Here is a 7,820-nt window from a genome sequence, read left to right on the forward strand (position 1 = left end):
ACCATTTGAATGGAAAGAGAACATCTTCCCAAAGGATACAGGATGTAATCATTGTTTTCCAAGGCAGTCTCATGTCAGATTTGTGGCTTGTCTTCCTCAGTAATTATGTTTTGTTTGGAATCATCTGTGCTACTCTGCATCAATACATTAAAATTCTTTAATTAAAACAACAAATCATCAAAGTTCACACAGGACAAGTGCATATGATGTTTCTTATTTTAGACACTAGCAATATAGAACAAGAAAGAAGTCATAAATATAAAGATGACATGAATTCAATGAAGATTATACAATTGAGATGTCCCTGTTTTCTGTAGACGCTGGCCTCAGACATGAGCAGGATGAGAGTCTGCAGGTCCCATGATGTACAATTAGGAAAAATATCATGTCCAGAAATTATGTACAGATATAAAAGAGAATCAGAGAAACTCTTGTTTATTTTCTGATTTCAAAATAATCTTTCAAGTATATTTGCCACTGTTTTCATAATCAGCAAACCTATTTTACTTGCTTGATGACATTACATAAACTTACAAATGATTTTTCCAAATAAAGACTTTAGGTATGGAACTCAGGGCTTCTTAAATGTTTTCTACTTACTTCCCTCTGTTGCCTGAGGAAATTTAATTCAGCTCAAGGTATAAATGCATTTGAAATAAGATGAAACATATGATAAATAAAATAGGTATACAAATCAAACATTTACTAATAGCAAACCATCAAGAAATTTATCTTAAAGAAATCATTTGATATACATCTAATTTGCCATTTATTAAAGATTATAGGGTTTTCATACTAATGAGATGAGTACACTTGTTTATTTTTACTTAAAGAATTAAATAGGTGAATACTTGATTCTTCAAGGTATAGATCACCTTCAACATTTTTCCAATGTGATCAGTATTTTGATTTTAAGATTTATTAATGCTGAAAACACTGCTTCACATAAACGTGGAGTAGAAAATGGCAGAAAGGCTAATTCAGAAATTCTTGGAAATTCTGTTCTTATCCCAAGCTAAAATTCATTTAACATTTTTATAAAATTAAACTTGAACCAACTAAAATATACAGGAAGTAGATTCCCAGGTAAATGGATGGAGTTAGAAGTAATCACTCTGAGTGAGGTAACCAGACAGGAAAGCAGGTTTCTCCTGCTCTCCTTATAGGTGGATGCTAGCTTTGGGTCTTCTATTTCCATTGCTACATTTTATTAGGTTGATGAAAAGGTTTCTAGATTTTAAAAGCAGTTTGGTCTTTCCTGGGAAAGACTATTTTGTCTGATCTCAGCAATCCTTTATAGTGTGGAGTTGAAGCCTCCAGAACTTTCCCCAGTCCATGTTAGCACATCTATTGGTGTCGTCCTTGTTCAGCTCATGTTTAGGAAGTCACATTGGTGAGACTTTATGTGTGTAGCTTCTGGTATTTCTATGAGACACAGGTGAAAAGCAAACTCTTTGTTTCTCTGGCTCTTAGAATCTTTCTGACCCCTTCCATAGACTTGCCCAGAGAAGAACACATTAACTGGTTATCCGATATCAAATGGTCATCCATCAAAACACAGACATAACAAGTAACATTATACACACACACTGAGAAGGTTGTACTTACATATTTAGGAATATTATCAACAGTTAAAGAAAAAGAAGTTATCTTGAAAGAGAGCAAGAAGGCTTTGGGGAGAAAAGGGAAGGGAGAAATGATATAATTATGTTATATTCTCAAAATATAAAAGGAATAATTTTTAAAACAGTCATGCTAGCACAATATTATCCAAATATTGTTGCTGGAGAGCTTCTCTCCAGGTTCCACCAAGCCCCGCAGTCCCACAATTCAAGTATGAAATAATCACTCAGACGCTTATATTACTTATAAACTGTATGGCCATGGCAGGCTTCTTGCTAACTGTTCTTATATCTTAAATTAACCCATTTCTATAAATCTATACCTTGCCACGTCGCTTGTGGCTTACCAGCATCTTTACATGCTGCTTGTCCTGGCCGTGGCTTGCAGTGTCTCCCCCTCCTTCTTCCTGTTTCCTCAATTCTCCTCTCTCCTTATCCCTCCTATACTTCCTGCCTGGTCACTGGCCAGTGTTTTATTTATATAGAGCGATATCCACAGCACTTCCCCTTTTCTTCTTTTTTTAAAAAGGAAAGTTTTAACTTTAGCATAGTAAAATTGCATATAACAAAACAATTATCGAGCAAGAATTACAGTTACAATATTAAAGAAGATGTCCTATCTATCTTATATTTGTGAGTTTAAGGTTTTATATCTAACTTATCTTTTATCATAACTGAGGAAATTGCAACTATCGGAGCCCTTGACGTCCTGCAGGTGAAGGAGGAGGATGTCCTCAAATTCCTTGCTGCAGGAACCCACTGAGGTGGCACCAACCTTGACTTTCAGATGGAGCAGTACATCTACAAAAGGAAAAGTGATGGTATCTACATCGTAAACCTGAAGAGGACCTGGGAGAAGCTGCTGCTTGCAGCCCGTGCTATTGTTGCCATTGAGAACCCTGCTGATGTCAGCGTCATCTCCTCCAGGAACACCGGGCAGCGAGCTGTGCTGAAGTTTGCTGCCCCCACTGGAGCCACTCCGATTGCTGGCCGCTTTACCCCTGGGACCTTCACTAACCAGATCCAAGCAGCCTTCAGGGAGCCGCACCTTCTAGTGGTGACTGATCCCAGAGCTGACCACCAGCGCCTCACAGAGGCGTCATATGTCAACCTGCCCAACATTGTGCTGTGTAACACAAACTCTCCTCTGTGCTATGTGGACATTGCCATCCCATGCAACAATAAAATATATATTAATTTTCTGCTTAACTGCTGAAGAGTGGTGGTAGGAAAGTATTAAAAGTCATCCTTTTCCATATTTAAACCAAAGAGAAAAGATTGTATGTATAGTAAAAGTGCTGCATCTCAAAATGGTAGTCTTGAGTTCAAGTTACGGTGTTTCAGAGTACTTGCAATATACAGTACCAAGGCTTTAGTGAAGTCTCACAGTGCATTGTGGGTAAGGACTGCCAGAAACACCTGAATTCATTCCTCTTTTAAAACAAACAAACAACTAGCTCTCAGTTGTTGCACGGCCAGAAGAAATCTTTTAAAAGTTTTCATGGCTCACTCGTTCAGTTATTTGACCCCACATAAGGTCATGACATGCAGTAACCTGAAAGCTTTGACCCCACAAATGGTCATGACGTGCAATAACCCCAAAGCAACCACAGCGTACCAAGCACATAGCCTCTCTTCCCTGTGTGAGAGATGGTTGTTGAAACAGATCCATGATATAGATTGCATTCCATACACTTCCATTCTTTGTAGGATACAAAACAGTGTTTAATATGGCAGGTAAGAAGTATGGTAGATCTTAGCAGATCTCTGGATGATCCATCCCTGCCCTTCTTGGCTGTGAGGCCTTAAAGCACCATAGTCAGTTTTTTCTCGGGATATTGGTTAACTTGTGAGAATCCTCCCAAAAGATGTCTAAATAGTCATTGTCATCCTTTCTTCTGCGTACACCCTCTTCATGTTCTTGGTTTCATTGGTATTAGGGCTAAAATTTCTATTTTTGTTATTTATTTTTTTATTCTTGAGATTTTTATACATGTATACATTGAAATCTGATCCTTTCTGTATTTCGCCCTTCCAACTTCTCATATATCCCTTCCAACCTATCCTCCCCCAACTCATGTGCTCCTCCTCCTCCGCTTCTTCAGCTCTTCCCCTTCCCTTTCTTCTGAGAATCACTAAGTCCAGTTCATCCTTCCCATGTGTACATGGGTATGGAGTCATCCATCAGAGCATAGGAAATCTATCAGTAGGAAAGCCAACGTTTCCAAAGGTAGCAAGGGGCCACACAGACACTGCTCCACGATCTAGAAAGGGATTCCCAGGACTCTGTGGGAAAGTAAGAAGAAAGATACCAGGGCAGTAAGAAATGCTGAGGTAGCAAGAGAGACTGGCTCAGGAAGGTCTGTAGAGGTGAGCAAACACCACGTGAGCTTTGACACTCTGCTAACTTGAAATCCTTTAAAAATTAAAAAAAAAAAAAAAGAAAGAAAGAATAGGAAAGGACACAGCAACCCTCACACCCAGTTCTTACTATATAGGTGAAGTGTTCCATAGATGAAGCAAGGCGTTCTGGGTCTACACTGCTTCAAAGACAGAATGAGTCTTGGAAAGAGCCCACCTTCCCACATAATTTCTCATTTATAAGACTAAAAACTTTTGAAAAACATTTTTACACACTTGGTTGTCATTGTGCCTTCGTCCACCCCCTCCCTCGTCTCTCTGCCTGTGACCTCCCACCATCCTTCAACTCTGGTGTTCCCACTTTCACTCTCGTCTCACACATGTTATCTTCACTACTCCTTTCCCATGAAGCGTCTTTTCTCCCCTTGTGGACCACTTCCTAGCTCCCAAGCAGCTACATAAACTTATTCCCAGAGAAACCTACACATAGAAAACCAGAGTCCTCATATAAGAAAGAGCACGTGATGATTGTCTCTCTAAGCCTCTGTTACCTTATTGAATATAATAATCTCCAGTTCTCTTCATCTTCCTGCAAATTGCATGATTTTATTTTTCTTTGTGGCTGAATAAAATTCCATTCTGTGTATGTGCCACATTTTTAATATTTGTTCTCCAATGGATGGACATCCACACTTGCTCAATTTCCTAATTATTGTGAAGAGAGTATCGATAAAAATGGACCTATAAGTAACTCTTCAGTATGACATAGTCCTTTGAGTCTATGCCCAGGAGTGTAATAGTGAGTCATATGGTATTTCTTTCTATCTTTAGCTTTTTGAGGACCCCTGACACTGATTTCCACAGTGGCTACAATGGTTTTCTCTCCCACCACTGCAGAATAAGCATTCTTCTTCTGCTGCCTCCACAGCAGCTGCCTTGATTTATTGTCTGGATGATGTCATTCAGATGAGTGGGATGGAATCTCAAATTAGTTTTAATTTGTATTTCTTTCATGGTGAATGATGTTAAACACTTAAAAAATATTTATTTGTGCTGGGAATGCTGTGAATGTGTTGCTCTGATTGACTGATAAATAAAATGCTGATTGGCCAGTAGCCAGGCAAGAAGTATAGTGTAGGCAGGATAAGGAGAGAGGAGAATTCTGGGTGGTGGAAGGCTGAGTCAGGAGACACTGCCAGCTGCCGCCATGAGAAGCGAGATGTAAGGTACCAGTAAGCCACAAGCCACATGGCAACTTATAGATGAATAGAAATGGGTTAATTTAAGATATAAGAACAGATAGCAAGAAGCCTGAGCCATTAGGCCAAACAGTTTAAGTAACATAAGTGTCTGTGTGTTTACTTGGGTCCAAGCACCTGGCCACAGGGCCGCAGCAGCTGAACAGAACCAGGAAAACTTTAGCTACATATTCACCATTTGTATTCTTTGTTTTAGGAATTCTCTGTTCAACCCCTTAGGCCCTCCCTCTGTTTTCTGAGAATTTTTGTTTTCTTGTTTGTTTGTTTTTTTTTTTAACATTTATTTGTTAGATGTACACTTGGCAACAATTTTCTCCCATTCTGTAGGCTTTCTCTTCTTTCAATAAACTGGTTGCTTTGCTGTATGGAAGCTTTTTAATTTCATGAATCTCTGAATGAACCCTCTTTTGGGCCTCAGGTCTTGTGTTGTTTTCCTGTGGACTTCTAGAGAATATGAAATGCAGGAAGTAGTGTTTTATAGAAATTCTGCATCTTCTCCCCTTTTGCGAGACAACAGGAGTTGCAGTCTCAATCCCAGTGCATTCCAGCTGTCATTGACTCAGGGTAAACCCACTATCATTTTCATCATAGTGGCTAGCACTTTACTGTGTTGTTTTACTATGCACAGGTACAGAGCTGACCACATGACACCAATGTATAATTCATATATCCTTCTTGAACAACAACTGAGAAAACAACAGGACTCCAGGCCATGTGACTGAGACCTAGCACTTCAGGCCATCATGACTTTGCAACATTGGACTTCTTGGCCACACAGAACAACTGTCCTGCTTATTTCCCATTTCTAAATAGCTTTGGGAACCTCAGTTGATGCTGACCAGCATGCTGATGTGAGCTGAGATATATTGTTGACCCTAGGCCATGCAGTCCCTGATGGCTGATGCTAGCCTGACTCTCATGAATGGCTTTGCTGTTCTTCCTAGCACCACGTTTCCCTTAATCTCCTTTTCTTACATCACTTGCCTGCTTCTCTGGTCCCAAGAAGACAGACTTATCAGCTTTATTTTCCCTTCTCTGCTCAGATGGCAAGATCATGTCACAGCTCTTTTTGTTGCTATCTGCTCCCTCCCTTGGACCAGTCTTCCCTTTCCTTCCCTCTTAAAAAGTCTTACCACATCTTTCACAGGAACAATTATAGGCTGGGATGCATTTTACAAATTACAAGGTATTGGAAGAATGCTTATTATTAATAATTAATTAAAATGTCGTTATTCTGAGAAGCAATATAGTGCGAAATAAAATGAGCATGTGTGTTACTGTCAGCCTAAACCAACTCAAGATTCTGATGGTTTCCCTGTCTGGATGCTGGCACTAATGTGTGAGAATGTCAGACAGGACCCTTAAAGAGGCAATTCAAGTTAAACGGGACCATGACAGTAGAGCCCTGATATGGCAGCATTCATGCCCAAAAAAGAAGAGACAACAAAGATAACCACCCTCCTCTCCCTTATTTCCTCCCACCTCTATGTCCCTCCATCTCTCTCATTAACACAAGGAAGAAGCCGTATGTGGACAGAGCTATGATACACATTTACTAAATGCAAGGCATAGCTCGGATTGGAAGGTGTTATTTGAAATACACATCCCCACCAGTATATTCCCATCAGCTAATTCTAGAATGATGCCATTTACAAGCCACAGGAAAAAAAAAATTTTTTTTTCACTAGAAACTGAGTCCCCCATATCCTGGACTTCTTAGCCTCTAGCTAAGAAAAAAAATTTATTTATGCAGTCACCTGGTTTATGGCATTTCCCTATGGCAGCCTGAGAAGAGAAACACAGCACTAAATGTGTTATTTTATATAAGGATAAGATACACGGCCTATAATTATCCTCATTTACAGAAGAGAAAATTGAACCTCAGAGAGATTAAATAAGATGTTTAAGGCCCCATGAAGTGGCACACCCGGGCCTGGGCTGAGTGCTGTCCGACACCTGAAGAGTCTCTCAATCACTATGCCACTTGGTCTCTGAAAGCTCATGAAACTGAGCGTCCCATGTAGCACAGAGAAAACTTCGTCTTTCCCATAGCATTTGCTCCAGATGTGCCTGCTGGCCTTTGACAAGCACTGGGTCTGACATTGTACTAGCACAACCCCAGGCATTTCTCCCCAGATACTTGCCTCTCTTCTAGCCCTCTACCCAAATGTTATTATGCTTGGGGAAGTACTCCTGGGGGCAAAAAGGAATTTTTTTCTTAACAATGCTGTAAGAGACACTTCAGAGTAGTATAATTGCGAACGGTTTCCACATTGTGTTCAGAGTTTTAGCTAAGAAACATTCTCTAGGGAATGTTACTGAGATTTTTCTTTGGAATGTTTATTCCTTGTTTATGATCTGACACTGTAGATAATTAATCTGTCCTTGTGAGTCGGAATGTACTTTAAGTGAATGTTGGACATTGCTGACATTGGCCGGTGCCACTTGAAATACATATTCCTATCAGGTAACTTACTATAGCACCTTTCAATAAATATTCTGAAATGATATTAATAGGTACTATATACATGTAATATTTAAAAAGAATGTCATAACTATATTAAAAATAAAGCTTAAA

General features: G+C 39.5%; 1 pseudogene; it reads left to right on the forward strand.

The window, feature by feature from the left end:
- The first annotated feature begins 2,309 nt into the window (after positions 1-2,309).
- On the forward strand, positions 2,310-2,838 carry LOC102914089 (small ribosomal subunit protein uS2 pseudogene; annotated as a pseudogene).
- Positions 2,839-7,820: the final 4,982 nt, after the last annotated feature.

Source organism: Peromyscus maniculatus, chromosome 4 (assembly GCF_049852395.1).
Source record: "Peromyscus maniculatus bairdii isolate BWxNUB_F1_BW_parent chromosome 4, HU_Pman_BW_mat_3.1, whole genome shotgun sequence".
Taxonomy (NCBI): Eukaryota; Metazoa; Chordata; class Mammalia; order Rodentia; family Cricetidae; genus Peromyscus; species Peromyscus maniculatus.